This window comes from Canis lupus, chromosome 13 (genome assembly GCF_011100685.1).
Source record: "Canis lupus familiaris isolate Mischka breed German Shepherd chromosome 13, alternate assembly UU_Cfam_GSD_1.0, whole genome shotgun sequence".
NCBI lineage: Eukaryota > Metazoa > Chordata > Mammalia > Carnivora > Canidae > Canis > Canis lupus.
In genome coordinates, this window is record NC_049234.1 from 6,941,690 (window position 1) to 6,958,542 (window position 16,853).

The 16,853-nt window shown below is 36.9% G+C and overlaps 1 protein-coding gene and 1 long non-coding RNA gene across 2 annotated transcripts in view; one reads left to right on the top strand and one right to left on the bottom strand.

Annotated features, from left to right (window-relative positions):
* ZFPM2 (zinc finger protein, FOG family member 2) overlaps positions 1 to 16,853 on the top strand; it is a 360,422-nt gene that overhangs the window by 294,854 nt on the left and 48,715 nt on the right. The gene's annotated exons all lie outside the window — the stretch shown is intronic.
* On the bottom strand, positions 13,472 to 16,051 carry LOC111098510. The gene is made up of 2 exons (XR_005368504.1): positions 15,934 to 16,051; positions 13,472 to 14,123 (listed from the first exon to the last, which is right to left on the bottom strand). It is a non-coding gene; the product is annotated as an uncharacterized LOC111098510 (long non-coding RNA).

Here is a 16,853-nt window from a genome sequence, read left to right on the forward strand (position 1 = left end):
GAATCTACAGACTTTGAATTTTAAAGTGCTAATGAGCAGCAGTCGCTTCAATAGATTAAATTCTACTTAGAGGGATCCCTGGGTGGCGCAGCGGTTTGGCGCCTGCCTTTGGCCCAGGGCACGATCCTGGAGACCCGGGATCGAATCCCACATCGGGCTCCCGGTGCATGGAGCCTGCTTCTCCCTCTGCCTGTGTCTCTGCCTGTCTCTCTCTCTCTCTCTCTCTGTGTGACTATCATAAATAAATAAAAATTAAAAAAAAATAAATAAATTCTACTTAATTATTATTATTATTATTATTATTATTATTATTATTTAAATTCAGTTTGCCAACATAGAGTATAATACCCAGTGCTCTTGTTTTATGCAAGCAACCCCACCTCACTGAGCTGTCACTTCCTGACTACCACTCCAGTTGTGCTGGTCAAGATTTAAAGCCTCTTAATTCTAGTCTATTGTCTTATATTGTTAAGAAAATAACATGAGTTGTGTGTCCTCAGAGGCTAGCAAGGACATTTGGGGACATTTTGCAGCCACTGAGGAAATGTGCAACAGTGACAGGACACCTGGAGGAGCAAGAGAAGATGGTGCCGCCAGCCAGGAAAAAGGACCAAAGGTTTAGTTCTACCCCTTGAACCTATGAGGGGGAACATCCCACTGTTCAATGACACTGCCATCTCTCACACTTCTGCTTCAGGCTACCCAGTTCCGTGTCATAGGACATTTTTGTTCCCACAGGGTTGTGCTTAATGCCCATTTAAAATTACTTCATCTGAGTAAATACCAAAGAAAAACTGTTAGGTTGTGTTTGATCTAGAACCCCATTAGCTATGACACATCCCCACATTCCTCAGACATAGCCTTGCATCTGAGCCATTTTATTTCACCAGAAAATGAAGTTGTATTTACAAGTAGTTTTACATATCGGTTTATAAGCAAAGAATACTATATATGAACATTTTTCAAAATGTTTACATTGCCCAGAAGTTCCAAAACAGTCAAAGAAACACCAAGTGTGTTACATTTCTCTTAGAGATAAAGCCAGTTGGGATGTAGGAAAAATATGTTGCAAGGCTATCTGCAGAGAAATGCTCAGATGATAATGAAGTGCACACGAGATGGGTAATTCCTCCTTCATTAAAGCTGTGACTTCTAACTCCATCAAATTTACAAACCGTGTAGGTTTATCCAGACTTTACAGACAGATGTATATGGGGATAGCTCCTGTATACATTTGGCTTCTCTCCTATTATTCCCAATATTTGATACACCAGAGACTTTAAACTTATAGGAAATTGTTGCTTAAGGAATTTCTTTTAGTGTCTCTACTTAGCAAGGCAGTGCATGTTGACCCTCCTCCTATTTCTATTTTGGAAGTCACTCTGCTTTGCTCATTCTGGAGTTGAGGACTGCAAGGATTCTCCTTGACGGTCTCTGTGAATACTTAGTTACTTATTCAATAAATATGACTTAGAATTTTCCTTTAGCATGAGGCTTATAAATTTACCTTTAAAAAGATAGCCCTCAAGGATTTGTAATTTATTGCTGATTAAAAATATGAGTAGAGAATTTATGATTTGCTAGCGGTTTATGATGAAAATATGAATATATACCCTTTAAGAAAGAAGTGATACAATTGCTTTTAGAAAGCCAAACCACTACAGATGAAAAAAAAATTTAAGATTCATTGTATATTGCAATTGATTTTTTTTTAAGATTTTATTTATTCATGACAGACAGAGAGAGAGAAAGGCAGAGGGAGAAGCAGGCTCCACGCAAAGAGCCCGATATGGGACTCGATCCCAAGACAACGGGATCACACCCCGAGCCAAAGGCTGACACTCAACCACTGCGCCACCCAGGTGTCCCTGCAATTGATTTTTTAAACTTGAAGTTCTTTTTTTTCTTTTTCCTTTTTAAAAAGGTTTCTGAACTTGATTTCCTCCATTTACAAAAGCAACTCCATTCTTATGATTTTAATAGTCACTTCCTTCCCCATATAAAACAATTTTTAAGCCTCTATTTAGGACAGTGAGACTCTCTGTGTAAGTAAAATATTGGTTATTTTTAAGAAGAGTTTTAATTAATAGACAGTATTATAAAGGAAGTCTTAAAAATAAACATGGTCAAGGTTTCAGAATAATATGTAAGATGTATATGTATCTCCAAATTCATCAAGTTGTATACATTAAATGTGTAGACTTTTGTGTATCAATCATACCTAAAGAAAGTGGGTTAAAATAGTTTTACATAAAATGTTAGGAGGCATCACCAAAATGTTCATGATTACCTTATCATAAATACATAATGTAATTTTTAAGTAATTTAAACTTTGGTATGCATGAAAACACAAATTTTAAGCTCTGTTGGCAGGAGAAAAGCCAGTATTTTTGCTGTTCTATACATTACATGACTCCAAATTGTATCTCCTTGGATATGTCTCTCCAGTAAGTAGGTAGACCAGCAACACGCAGCCAGCTGCGTTAAGCCTTCTCATGAGGACCTTCAAGGAAAACAAGCTAATACATTTCTTATCTCCTTTTCAAAACCTTAACATCTCTGTAAACACCTAGAAAGATGATTGTTCCATGGGAATTTTCCAACTTGTGCACAAAAGTAATGTTGCTATTGGTAAATTGTTAAAGATGATGTTACTTTTACTGATTTATTAAGAGATATTTTAAGTATTAATGTTTAAACATCTATTTTAAAGCATTAACATTTTTTCTCTAATTTAGTAAAATTTTAATATGCCATGATGGTCAAAATTTTAGAACTGAAGTAGAAATCAAGTCACACTGCAGATGCCAATATATCTGTGAACTAAACTGGGATCTCCTAAGTGTAGAAACTGCCAACAGAATATGAATCCGAATAAAAGCCTCTGTAAACTTCTAGTATACTTCTAAAGTTTAGGCATTTAGAAGTGTTGCCAAGTTACTATTCATCTCAGTATGAATGGCTTTGACCTTGAATCTCTGGTATACTTCAAGATAGTTTAATTTACTCTATTAACACTAACCCTAATGCATACCACATTCATAAGGAGCCAGTTTGGCATCCTTTGAAAAATAAGCAGATAAAAACAAAGATTTTTCAATAGTTAGAACATAGGGCAAGCAACCGACATTTATTCTCATTCATTTCTTTCCCACTATGGAATAAATGCCAAGCATATTGATAATTGTTCAGACAAACCCATGAGTCATATTATCACCACTGCACAGACCCCCAAGAAGCACAGTAAGAAATAATAAACACTTAAGGATTTATTGATGCTTGCATTATTTATTGGGTTTGCCAATGATTGGCTACACATGGAAGAATATTCCACAAGAATATTGTAATTTATTAGACAACTTCCTCACTACCTAAACATTTGAATTCTGCTTCTGTACACAAGGACTGTGTCTTCTACAAATACAATGCAAGTCCTTACAGACATTTGTTCTATGAGTGACATCTCTAATATTTTTAATTAACACCAGATAAAATATCAGTGACTCTTCACATTGAAATATAAATTGATGTAATGACTGTTATTTCATCAATTTATTAATAGCCTACATTAAGTATTTCAAAAATATTTTAAAAATACAAAAAATAGTCATTAGGTGCTTAAAAATTTCTTCACACAATTTTTTTAATGGAAGGGAGATAGAATATGGGGAGGGGCAGGGGACAGAGAGAATCCTAAGCAGGCTCCACACCCAGCACAGAACCCTACTTCAGACTCAGTCTCACAACCCTGATATCATCACCTGAGCCAAAAATCAAGAGTCAGACATTGGACTGAGCCACCCAGGTGCCTCCTTCCCACAAAATTCTTAAATCATTCAGCTAAAATGTGTGCATATGCACATATGATTTTGCATATAATCTTAGGGTGCTCATGGACCTAGTGAAGTTCACCTATGGTCTTCTTAGATTCACGACTTCTTACTTGGCAGACAAGGGGATTTGTATGCATGACCACATCGTGACTGTAAATCTGAGAAAATTCTCTACCAGATTATCTTTATATTTCACTAAGAGATAATGTCAACTACATATGACTTTTGGGGGGTTGTCAAATGATCCTTTACCAAGACATTTTCCTTTGTAGTTCTTATAGCTGGGCAATCTACCATACCCCTGGTGATGTCATCAATAATGACATGTCGGTAGCAACTATAAACATTGCAGCCCTAAATTTGGCAGGCCCCAGGATCTCTAACGGTTCTAGAGAATTCTCTGGCCAAAGATTGGTGTTGTATCTGTCAGGTAATATTGACAATCTCATCAAAAGTGTTATTTCCACTGTCTTAATGCTTCCCTGCCTTCTTGCCATCTCTGAGTAGTTCCTAGAGGGTTTTGATGATCAAGGCAAAGACAGAAGGTGCCAGCTCAATCTGGGCTTGTCTGTTCTGAATGGTCAGGTTTACGGTAATCTTGACCCTTCTAGTCACTGGTTGCCAATGTCATCACAAACCTCTTCTGGGGACAGAACCAGAGGACCAGCTTTGGGGGCCAGGGCATATTAGACACAAACTTTCCCAACCACACACCTCAGTATAGGACTTGCTTTTGTTGGAGTCAAACTTGGATGGTGTGGCAGAGGCAGTTGGTGTGGGATAAACCCAGATGTAGGACCATTGAAGAAACTTATGCCTTGTCTTCTTTTGATCAGAAAGCCCTTTATAGAACTTTTAAATGTGAGCGTTTTGTGGTAGAAGATACTCTCTTATAAGCAAATATGATTTTAATATTTCATGTATACATATAGTTTCTATATAATTTTGCTATGTTCCAGAACACAGGAAACTAGAAGGATGAGAAAACAGACAAAAAGCACCCAAATTTAAATATATGTATACATTTCAATAGATACAAATATAGATTTTGATTTAAACACTCATTTAGATAGAAGAGTTCCTCATACCTTTACCCAGAATTCATAGACAAACTCTTAATTTGAGCACAATTTATACAAACTAGTTAGTTGGTTTCCTAGCTCACATCGGCTTAGAAAACGAAGTATCTGTTGGCAGTAGGAACATTAGCAATACTGGAAAGTGAACATCCAAAAATATAAAATAAAATCCCACTAAGGAAATAAAAAATAAAAGTGCCAAGTCCTTAAGGAGTAGAGTAACTACCTCAATAACCCTTGAGAACACTTCTGTGAAACAATGCATGCTTCAAATGATTCTCTGTTCTCTGACCTCGGCCTAAGGGGGGAAACAAAACAAAAGGAAATACTTTAGATTTTAACAAGAGTTCCAGTAAAGAACTGTCAAATAACAACTTTGCCTTTAACGTAGTAACTAATACAGATCAAACCACTCAGTCACAGATTATGGCCGGTAAATGAAATGTAGTTGTCATCATTTTTGCCCAGTTCTTTGATGCAAATCATATATGTCTATGTGGGTACCTGGATTGCATTGAAGTTTCCTCTGCTGTTCCTAATGTTTTGTAATGTACTTAGGTTTTTCCCATCTCCTGGAATTGCATTAATGAATATTCATGTTTATAAGGAGAAATACACAAGCATATGGGGGATGCGTACTTGGCTGCAGAACCAGAATTCCCTATAACCTGTTTCACAGAAATATTCAGTTTGGATAAGTTTTCCTTTCTTTTCCTGGGAGAACAGTTTCAGCTGTCTTGCTTGTTGGTGCCTTTGATTGCTCTTGTGTAAACAGTAAAGGCACTTTGCAGCTATAGTTTTTCCAGGGCTTCTGGGCAGATATGCTTTTAACAGCTTCTTTCAAGTCTTCTTTGGAATGTTTCAGAAATGGTAGGGTAGAGGTTGATGCAAAAAAAAAAAAAAAAAAAAAAGTCAACAATTGTAAGGAAATCACTGCCAGTACAAATAATGGATGTCATACTTCCAGGTCTATTTTGGGGAGAGTTGAATTTATGTTTCTCTCTGCAAGTTTGCTTCCTTATAACCTCCTTTTCTTTTCCCTAGATCCTTACCTAACCCCAGAAATTATTGTATTTGGCTTAAAATTACTAAAAATTGCTCCTTAATACTGGGGCAGTCTGGCTAATGGACCTAGGTCAAAATAATTGATCCTGAAGACAAGGAAATCTACCCAAATCCTTTATTTATGCTCTTCTTAATTTCATTACATGCTTCACAGACAACCAAAGCGGGGTTCAGAAATGGCAGCTATTACAAAGTGTTTAAATCCATTTGCCTCATATAGGTCTGTTCTACTAGAAATAAAATATTTCACAAACACATTTTTATCATCCTCTTCCCTGTCTCCTACAAAGGTTAAAACATAAAAGAAGGGCAAGGAGAAATACAAAAAGAATTGGTCAATATAAATATGAGAGATACTGGTTAATGTCAACATAATAGTGTTTATTCTAATGTAATATGAGAATAAAGCAATAAAATGATAATGGTAAATAATTTTCATAGCATAGAAATATGCACTAAAGGCAAATAACATTGTAAAATAATAAAATTAGCTTTAATTATGGGTGTGCAATTCTATATTATTAAAATACCAGAGAAGTCTAGCACACTAATGTTTAAATATAATATTTTAGAGTCATGGAAAATAGACAAGAAAACAATTTTCATGTAGAGCATAAGGAATACATTAAAAAGTTAAAATATTGGGCTGTTTTGTTGATTTACTCAGTAAATAGTTACTGTCCGGTTACTGTCCTAGGCATCAAATAGAATAGTAAACTTCTTCCCTTAGGAGCTTATATTCCATCAGGGGAATATAAGGTAAATAAGAGGTAAATAAGAAGGTAAATAAATGTATAACACATAGACTTTGTCAAATGCTAAAAAGTGTTATGGAGAAAAATAAGGCAGAGAGAAAAATAAAGCACAGAGGAGGTTTGAAATTTAAAATAGGGTAATCAGTGAAGACCTCACTGAGAAGAGGATATTTGAGAAGGCCTAAGGGAGCTAATCATTCAGCTGACTTGGGCAGGAATATTGCAGGTTGAGGCAGGAGTGCTGTGGCACATTCCAAGAACAGCAGGATAGCCCAGAGTGGCTAGACATAATCAAGGAGGAGGAGAGAGTAGCCTATGACGCCAGAGGACCCAGAAAAGAAACTGAGAAAGAGAAACCAGTGAGGTCAGAATACCAGAAGAGTGTGCTAAGTAGAAGCCAGAGGAAGAAAGTACTTCAAGGAAAAACTGTGTTCAATTTTTCTCATATTCAAGTAAGACAAAATCTTAGATATGACTCTTGGATTTAGCAGTGTCCTTGTGGATATTGACAAGATCAGTTTCCATATAGTTGTAGGAGTGAGCACCTAGTGGAAAGCCTGATTGGGAAATAGCAAACAGAGTTGCCTATTTCAGGGAATTTTGCTATAAATGAGAATAGATAAATAAGACCTGGGGGGTCATATTTTCTTGTTCTTCTTGTTTATGATACAGAAATTATAATATGTTTTCATGCTGATGGGAATGATCCAATTGAGGCTGAAAAAGTGATGTTTGCAGGAAAGAGGGCAGCATCTAGTACCCAAGTTGGGGGCTTGACCTTAACTAGGGGCATGGTTAACATGTCTGTAATTATAGTCAGGGCAACACAGTAGATGAACACTGCTGCACAAAGTTGATATGGAGGTGGAAACAAAGTTTTCTTTTAGTTACTACAGATTTCTTAGGGAAGCAGAAGCAGGAATGAGAAAGAATGGCTGGGGAATAGGTGCAAAAGAGCAAATAGACTAGGGAAATATAGTGTGATTGCTGGGAAACACTACCAACCCACTCAATGGTGTTGATCATGATTTTCAATGGAGACAGGACTGCTGTGTGTTTTTCTTCAGCTAGTCTGCTGCTGGTTGTAAATCCCAGACTACTCCAGTACAGTAAGAGAGAGTGAGAGAATGGAGGATATTTGCAAGGAAAGGCTTATGATTAATGACAGAAGGGGATATAGGACAGTGGGGAAAAAAGCGAAACTGGATTTTAGGTGCCGGTGACATTAGTGTTGAAACAAAAGTTCTAGAAAAAGTAAATTAGAGTGGTAAGAGCTATGGTTTGAGTGTGAGATGCTGAGATGTGAAATCATACAAGGGAGGGTCACAATTATTGGCCATTTTAATTTTTTTAAAGATTTTTATTTATTCATTAGAGACAGAGAGAGAGAGAGAGAGAGGCGGAGACACAGGCAGAGGGAGAAGCAGGCTCCATGCAGGAGTCTGATGTGGGACTCTATCCCAGGACTCCAGGATCACACCCTGGGCCAAAGGCAGGTGCTAAACCACTGAGCCACCCAGGGATCCCTTGGCCATTTTTAAAAAGCCTAGAGAATGAATGGTTGGAGATAGGGTAGAGAGGAAGGTCTCTGGGAGAGAAGAGGTCAAGGAACTGAAGAGTCCATATGATTGTCCACCTGGATATTGTGCAGTTTGTAATTACTAAGAAGTAATTACAGGAGCAGCACACCAGAAGTCCCAGGAGCTAAGTTTTCAAGAAATGATGACAAATGACATGGAAATCTCTAAATGACCATGGCAAGTAGTGACCCTGTGATCATATGATACTCGAAACATGTTTTTAGAATAAGGGAAGGAGAATAATCTGCAGCGAGGGCCAAGGACAACTATTCCACCTTCAGGTGAAGTGATACGCCATGGGATTTTCTCGTGGGAGGAAAATCAGCTACTATTCAAGAGGGGAATAGCCAGGAGGCAAAGTGAATGTTCATAGAAGGGGTTACGGCTGTGGAAGATTTTGCTGGTAATTTCCCTTGAGTATCAGTGGAGAAGTGTGAGGATTGGTAAAAGATGAGAGAAGAAATGTCAGTCAGGTTGTATGAGATCATATTATGAAGTTGAGGGTCACAGGAGACCGGGGCTTCTGAGAATAACTGATTAAAACAGATAAAGGGCACCTGGATGGCTCCATTGTTTGAGCAGCTGCCTTCAGCTCGGGTGATTTCAGGGTCCTGGGATCAAGCCCCGCATTGGGCTCCCTGCTAGGTGGGGAGTCTGCTTCTTCCTCTCCCTCTACTGTTCCCCCCCACTCATGCTCATGCTCTCTCTCAAATAAATAAAATATTTTTTAAAAATAAAAGAGATAAAATGGACAATAAGATTAATTTTAATCTATTTTTTTCTTGAGATATAATTGACATTATTTTGGTGTCAGGTGTACAACATAATGACTCACTATTTGTATGCGTTAGGAAATGATTGCCACAGTTAGTCTAAGTTAATGTCCATAAGCACACAGTATTCGTTCCAGTTATGTCAGAACTTGGAGATGTAGTGAGCTATGAGTGTCAGGGAGGAACAGTGTGAGGCTAGCTAGGAACATGCAGGGGCCTGGTCTCCTCAATCCCCTGAGGGTGAGAAGAAAGCATGTGTGTTGAGGGGTGGTCTTATCTGAAACACTCAGATCCCCGGGGTCCTCTGGGCTCCCTTTACGAAACAGAGAAGCGCTTCCTATGAAACAGGCCCTGTGTGCCTGTGGTTTTTCAACTCCCAGTGCTTTATATACCAACTCATTTATTTGGAGCAGAGGCTCACAACAAACGTTCTTCCTTTAAATTACTTTTGCGTCTACCATAAACTAAGAATGAACATATTATATAGCACCCTCTTTCAAGCATGTATTTTTAATGCATACACAATCCACAAGAACACATTTTCTTCCATCAGCCCAAGTTTCATGATTTTCATAGATTTCTTCTTTTTTTTTTAATTTATTCATGAGAGAAAGAGAGAGAGAGAGAGAGGCAGAGGGAGAAGCAGGCCCCCTGCAGGGAGCCCAATGTGGGACTCGATCCCAGGGCTCTGGGATCACGCCCTGAGCCAAAGGCAGACGCTCAACCATTGAGCCACCCAGGCATCCCTGATTTTCATAGATTTCATTTATCATTCTCTACTTAGTTCAAAGTGTGGTTTTTTTTTTTTTTTCCTGAAAGGCAGCTGAGAAAAATAACAATAATAAATATTTGAATTATTACTGAAAGGGCATGTGAACTTTTTTTACCCTTCAACATAGAGATCACTTTTAAATCAAATCAAGTGAACCCCAAACCTTTAAAGCATCATAAATATGCATGTTGTAGACATGCACATAGACGAACTGTGAAAATGATATCCTGATATCTGACTTGCCTACAGAGCTAGGATTGGGCGTGGAGAATACTGACTTCCTCCCTCTCCTGGCTCTTTATCATTCTTTTTATAACTCTCTGTGGAAGTGTACATACTCTTAAATGGTTTAGCCACGGTGCATTACAAATGTTTGAACACTTCCACCAGTATCAAACGAGCAATACTCTTGCCTCAGTTCATCTTGTTCCCGGCACTGGGAACCATGGTCCCACCTTGAATGGCCAAAGGTTCTTACTTATATTCATAAATGTAGTCAGTACATCATTGGTGTGGCACCACAACTGTATACCTTACACTGTGCTCACCACAAGAATAGCTACCATCCGTCCCATACATGCTATTCCAGCATATTCCAGTGCTGAGGATGTAATGTAGATCCAAATAGATTAAGTTCATGTTCTCATGGAGGTCAGAAGGGCAGATACTAACAAACGTAAGATCACAAACCGAGTCCATTATAGAAAACAGGAAAAGAGAAGAACACAGTTCTCTGCTGGCTTATCACCAGGCATACACAATCAGATTGTATGTGAATAAGTTTGTGTGTGTGTGTATGTATGAGTTAGGGAAGGTCAGGGAAAGCTTTCTTGAAGAAATGACCTTTGCATGGGCTGAATTTGAAGGATGAATTAAATCAAATAGGAATAGAGTGAAGATTTCTAACCAGTGAGGACAGCATGTGCAAATGGTCTGTGGCGCTGAGTGAATGGTCCACTTGAAAAAACTTAAAGAGGGCCATTGTGGCTGGAATAAGGACACAGAAATTACTTTGATGCACCCTGGGCCATATCATTATACACATACAATTGCATCCTGGTAATCTTATAACTTAATGCAGGCATTGTTTTCTCCTCTTCTTTGCCATTTTTGGCATGGTAAATACCAATTATCTCAATGATTTTAAGGGAATAATACAGTTGTACATATGTTCCATCTTAAGCATCCACAAAACTATCCACCCAGCAAGCTCTAGCTCTTCTTTTCAAGATCAGTTTGAATGTCATATATTCTCCATCCCCACTCCCTTAGTTTTTTATGTATCCTTATACTATATAACCCTTAACAAACTATATTACAGAACTGACTTTCTATATTATACTCCTTTACAGAGACTGTAGATTGTATCATGTCTACCCAGTATCTTACAGTGACTGCCTCATAGTAAATTAGGTCAATTTACTATTGCTCAATAAATGTTTATTGAATTGAATTATCCTAAACATTTCAGATTCTTCAGATAAAGGCATCACATAAAACAGCTTGTTCCTGTATGTGCTTCTACACCATCTCATGCATGTGTTTACTGAAAGAAACAACGAAACAAAAGCATATATTGTAACTATACTTCATAAGAGAATACATATAGAGTGTTTTGGGGAAGCATAATTAATTAAACCCAAACAAGTTACCAATATTATCTTTTTTTTTTTACCAATATTATCTTTAACTTACATGTATCATATGTCAATGATACAACATGGTCATCAATCTATAATTTCAGAGAGCTGTGCTTGAAGGGTAAGATATGTATTATTATCCAGGATTTGTCATCTATTCCGGATATTTTAGCTTGGCTTAGTTTCTGAGAATTAAGAATAATTTTTGAAAATAAACTTAATGTTGTAGAATTATTACTAGTTTTTAAATTCATCCCAGTTGTGATTTTAACATCCAGTTATGTACAGGAGAATGGCAATCCCATCTACTGAATTGAATTAATGCCCAACCAAATAAAAATGCTTATTTTATTAAGAAACCTTTGAAGTGTAAGGGATATATACTGAAAGCATCCTTTGTCTCCCGGAGCTGTGGGTAAATGAATGCTTAGTGGCTTTTCAGGAGAAGGTCTTTGCATCCCATTCCACAGCAAAGTTAAGGAGTATCTAGTATGTCAGATAAAAACTTTTTGGCCCAACTGTTGGGAATCTATAGCTCCTTTCAAAAACAGTGCTGAGTAGTGAAATGATATCATTCCCAATATATTCATGCTGGACCTATTTGGAGGAAAATGTGTCATTGGTAACTATTATTATATAATTATAAATTTGAGCTTTCAGTTGGAATTGTTAAGTCTTTTTCAGTTAGTATTTCCCATTGTGTAAAATATCAAAGTAATAACAAATGCTCATTTGAAATGTTCTTGTTTTATTGGTATATGAGTCACACATTGTTGATTTTAAGAAAAGCTATGAAAAAAACGTGACAGGATAATCTGTATTCTCCTAGCATATATGTGAAAATAAGAATACTAAGAGAATGCATATACCTATGTATATGTGTGTGTATGTGTGTTATAGCACAGTTATATGGTATAACTATAGAGCTTCTTTTTATGGAAGTATAGTTGATGTACACTGTTACATGAGTTTCAGGTGCACAGCATAGTGATTCAACAACTGTATACCTTACACTGTGCTCACCACAAGAATAGCTACCATCCGTCCCATACAATGCTATTCCAGTACCATTGGCTATATTCCCTCTGCTCTTTCATCCCCATGACTTCTTCATTCCATAACCGTGGAGCATTTTTTGTTGTTGTTCTTGTTTTTGGTGAATTTTGATCCATTGGGAATAGCAAATATGATCTCAAACCTCAGCTCTTCAGCAAACATTCAAACCTAAATCAGAAACAGTTGCCCCTCTTTACCTTTGTTAAGGCTGACACAATCTTTAGGTTGACCCAAGGAAATCATGCTTGTTATTGCAGACACCAAATATTGCCTTAAGGACATTGTCAATTTGTCCTACCATTCCTGGAATAGAACTAAAAATGTTATGAAACTAGCAGGTGTGTAAAATAATACTATGTTCAAAACATGTTATTTTTCTCTGAAATATATGGATGCTTGAATGAACTCAAAGGGTCTGTGACACAAGAAAAAAATTAAATAGCAATTAAGGCACATTTTTTTCTTATTTCAGCATATAAAGACAAGGAAATGTAATGGTTTTAATAATTAAGGATGCAGACTAATGAACACATTTTGCAGGACTAATAAAAACTTTCTGTTATCATCTCTATTTTTAAGAATGAAGAAGGCATTTCCTTAATGCACTTCACTGCTCCCCTTGCCAGCTCTGTTCAGGCTCAGAATTTGATAATGACATTCCCAAATTGTAAAAAATTAAAAAAAAATCGCATTAAAATTGATTTAAGTCCCACTTTCCAAATCAGTTAACCCAAAGGTTAAGTGCTACTGCACTTGACCTAAGAGAAAGTTTGGTCCCCTTTCATAAGACCTGAGTGTAAAGAATAAAGACAGCATTTTTCTTCTTCTCTTTTTAAAAGAAACCACATGTAATGTTCTCTGAGTTAAGTTTTACCATTCATAATGAATGCAGTCTCGCCATTCAAATGCGACCATAAGTACACAGAAGATAAGAATTTAATTAAATGTAGATTAAAACCAAACAGGAAAACACACTAGCTGATAATTTTATCCCATCCTCTGGCCATATTTTTTATACTTCCTTCTTGTTCTTCTTTGGGCTATAGCTTATCAACATGCCGATAGTACCATAACTCATTACATCTGATGGTGCGGTGGAAATGTGCAGGCTCTGTGCTTGGATTTCCAAGGCACTTAAAATGCAAAGCATGTAAATGTCTCTGTTAAATATAGTAGTGTGGTAACACTGGTGAAAAGGAAGTGATTCTGAAGAAATCCTTAAACCTCTTACAAGATGCATTAGTATTGCATAGTAGCAAATGAAATTTTCAAAGTGGAACCAATTCATGTATTCACACAGCTGTGGTATGGCTTAATATTTTGAGGTTGAGCTCCTTTAGCAGTTGGCAAGTTTGAGTGCCAATCAACTTGCTTAGTTTACTTCAGCAAATGTGCGTTTGAGTACATAAGCATCTGTATCTCTTTGCAGGTAAATGGGGTTTTTTTTCTATTGTTGACCAAAATATAATAACAATATCTTTGTGCTTGAATGTTGTTCTCGTTAATCTTCTATAAAACATCCTTAAATGATCTCCTATTGAGTCTATTGAGACTGTGAAGGTCACAAAACCTCAAAGATAAAAGAAGGGATAGAGGCATGAGTGAGTAAGACAGTTCGTATATATTATTTATGCTTAGTCAGTTTATCTAATTTATATTAATAATTATTTCTAGTCATTGTAGAAATAGGCAATGAACAGTTAGAAAAATCTTGGTCATTGTAAAGGAAGGCTCTAGAACAAACAATATTTTAAAATCCAAAAGAGAATATATATATTGAGCCTGATAATTAAATATTAAACTAAGGCTTAGAATAGCAATGTGCAGTCTTGATGTATTAAGTACTAGTAAAGGATAATGGAATCATTAATATATTTGCATTTTCTATATCTAATGCTAAGAGCCCTAAGAAGTAGAACACACTTTTTTTTTTTTTTTTTTTTAAGCAGACATAAAATGTTGAGGGCATTCTGTCTTTTGAAAGGTAAATAAGTGGTTGTAATCGGTTGCCTTTTTTTTTTTTCTGGCAATGGGTTATTTGGTTTATACTGATGAATAGAGTTTTTCAATTAAAAATTGATCTGAAAAAATGATTTATGATTTTGCTTCTTTAATGTAATTTTGAAGTTCTTGGTGGTTTGAAGTACTAAACTGATAGCACCACTTTCTCCGCATTAATTGTCCCATGATCACTTTGCACCCAAATTGGTGTAACATGATGCATTGATACAGCTGCCAATTTTGCCTTTAGGAATAAATCAAAAGGATTAACTCAGTTTTTAAGGATACCAGAAATTTTACCATCTAGAGAAACAGTGTTTAATGGAATGAACCTCTATGTTCTTGCCATTAAATCACTGAGAAAAAATGAGAGCCCCAATATAGAAATGACCTGAATTGCTGGCAATAGCTGGACATAGTGGTTTTATCCAGACTACTGGAGACATTGCTGAGGCTTCGGTAATAGTCTCTATCAACTCATTTTCCTTCCATTCCCTTTTCATAAATAAATTTGTTTCAGTGGCAATATTAAGAAGGAACAAAAACAAAACTACGGAAAGTAAAACTGAAGTGCAAAACAGAGGAACATATTTTGCCATTCTGAAAGGCTACAATTAAAATGCTTCTGCTATTAAAAAAAATTAAATATAAAAATATAAAAAGAAAACCTACCAAGTAGTCTGCATATTTCTGTGTAATGTGTAAGAGGTAAAATTACCACTTGCTAAGGCACTCTAAGAAAATGATAAGAGATTTAAAAAACAAAATAAACTGTCTCAGTAGGGTTAAGCATGTGACTCTTGATTTCAGCTCAGGTCACAGTCTTGAGGTCCTGAGATGAAGCCCTGCATTGTGCTCTGTGCTCAGTGGGGAATCTGCTTAGGATTCTCTCTCCCGCTCCCTCTGAGTCCCACCCACCACTCATGTACATTCTCTCTCAAATAAATAAATAAATATTAAAAAAAATAAATAACGAAACAAAAACTCCCTGGCATGTCATGAGAGCCAGGAAAGATTTCTTTAAGCATTAAGTGAAATAAATTGCCCCCTTTGATCAAATACATATTTAAAGGCAAATAGAGAGGGACACCTGGGTTGGGCCTCTAACTCCTGGTTTCGGTTCAGGTCATGAATAGGGTCCTGAGGTTAAGCCCCAGGTCACATGGGCTCAGTGCTCAGTGGAGACTGCTTAGGACTCTCTTGCCCTCAGCCCCTCCCCCCCACCTCTAGGATAAATAAATAAATCTTTACCAAAAAATAAGGACAAGTGGACAAAAATATTTCTATGAAACAAGCATTACTTCCTCCATGGGCTCCAGTCTACCTTAGATTGTTTTCGTTTAAGAAGTTCTAAGAAGCTTTAGGAATCCCCTGCATACCTTGCAGAACGCTGTTATGGTATGTCCTGGTCATGTTTGTGTTTTTCTCTGCTTAGGACTGCCAGATCTTTAAGAGCAGTCCTCTACAAGGTGCCACAAGGTGCCAAGGGATTGTTAGGTCATAATCAACAAAATCTTTTGTAAGATGGAAGAGAATGGGGTTAGAGGGAGATAGGGAGAATGGAAGGGAGGAGAGAGAAAAAACAGTAGTGAGGGAGAAGGCACAGGCAGAAAGAAAAGGAAGGAAAGACACAGAAAAGATGGGAGGCAGAGGGGAATTTGGCTCCCCCACAAATGCTATTCTGTTACCTTTGGTGCTTTATCAGGTTGGAAACAATGCCAGTATCATAATTAAGAATTTGAATGTAATGAATATTTCAGGGAGAAAAACATGGAAGTAAGGTTGTGTAAGATTTCTTCTGGACCATATCAGTGAGTGTCAATGACAGAAAACCAAGAACAAGGAACATACATTTGGTAATGCTTGGTCAAGGGCAAAAGACAGAGAACAATATGGGGCTAATATTTATTGAATACCTACTGTGTGATGAGACTTTATATGTTCTTTTATTGAAATCTTAAAAAAAAAAAAAAAGGCCTTGTAGAATGAATTGTCCACATCTTACAGAAGCAGAAACCAAGTCTCAGGAAGTATGAATAACTTAACTACCATCAAAGAGTGAATAGATTCCAGAATCTATCCCAAGTTGATAGATCTCAGTAACATCTCTTGGTAACTTGTCTCTGCAACCAACTCTCCTGCTTCCAATGCTGTGGTTTTATTTTATTTTTAAAAAGATTTTATTTATTTACTTATGAGAGACACAGATAGAGAGGCAGAGATGTAGGCAGAGGGAGAAGCAGGAAACCTGATGCAGGACTCTATCTCAGGACTCTCAGATCATGATGCGAGCCAAAGG